Source organism: Arachis duranensis, chromosome 7 (assembly GCF_000817695.3).
Source record: "Arachis duranensis cultivar V14167 chromosome 7, aradu.V14167.gnm2.J7QH, whole genome shotgun sequence".
Classification (NCBI taxonomy): Eukaryota; Viridiplantae; Streptophyta; class Magnoliopsida; order Fabales; family Fabaceae; genus Arachis; species Arachis duranensis.
The window spans coordinates 67369578-67370847 of record NC_029778.3 but is presented as its reverse complement, the minus strand read 5'-3'; positions in this window follow the sequence as shown (position 1 = coordinate 67370847).

Below are 1270 nucleotides of genomic sequence, written 5' to 3'. Positions count from 1 at the left end.
AATTCTCGTCTCAGTCTCCTCTATCACATTTTAGGCTTTCTAGAATAAATTCTCATTTATGGGTTAATTAGCCGTTAATTAACCGGATTTTACATTCTACCCACCTAATTGGGAATTTTGCCCACAAAATTCAAATGTAATTACCTGAGAATAAATGCGGATAATCCGTTCGCATCTCCGACTCAAGTTCCCAAGTGTGTTCCTCAACACCGCCTCGACTCCATGCCACTTTGACTAATGAAACCTCTTTTTCTCGACTCCAAGCCACTTTGACTAGTGAAACATCTTTCCCACGCAACCGTTTGATGCTAGTGTCATCAATTCTGACCGGAGCCACTGGAAGAGTCAAATCCTCCCTTAACTGAACCGACTCAGGTTCTAACACATGGCTAGCATCAGGGGTGTACTTCCGAAGCTGCGACACGTGAAACACGTCGTGCAGGTTCGAAAGATGAGGTGGTAGAGCCATCCGATACGCCACTGGTCCAATCTTCTCCAGGATCTGAAATGGACCAATGTATCGAGGATTCAACTTCTTTGCTTTAATCGCCCTACCTACTCCCGTGGTCGGAGTAACCTTAAGGAAAACATGATCTCCTTCCTCAAATTCTAAGGGCTTTCGCCTCTGATCGGCGTAACTCTTTTGACGACTCTGTGCCGTAAGCATCCTATCACGGATTTTCTTGACTTGTTCAGTAGTCTCAGCTATCATTTCCGGCCCTAACAAGCTTTTCTCTCCAGCTTCATACCAACATAGCGGAGATTGACATTTCCTCCCATACAAGGCCTCATACGGAGCCATTCCGATGCTCGCATGATAACTATTATTGTATGCAAACTCCACTAATGGCATGTACCGATCCCAACTCACCGGTTGGTCCAAAACACAAGCTCTCAACATATCCTCTAGTGTTTGGATCGTCCTCTCAGATTGACCATCTATTTGAGGATGGTAAGCCGTGCTCAAGCTTAATCGGGTTCCAAAAGCTTTCTGAAAAGCACCCCAAAACCTTGAAGTGAAACGAGGATCTCTATCCGAGATTATAGTAGCAGGTACACCATGAAGTCTCACAATCTCCTTTATGTATAACCGTGCTAGCTCCTCAAGGGTATAAGTCATCCGAATGGGCAAAAAGTGAGCTGACTTCGTCAGTCGATCCACAATCACCCAGATAGCATCAAAACCAGTTCTAGTCCTTGGCAATCCCGACACAAAGTCCATTGCAATACTTTCCCACTTCCATTGTGGAATCTCTAAAGGTTGCAACAT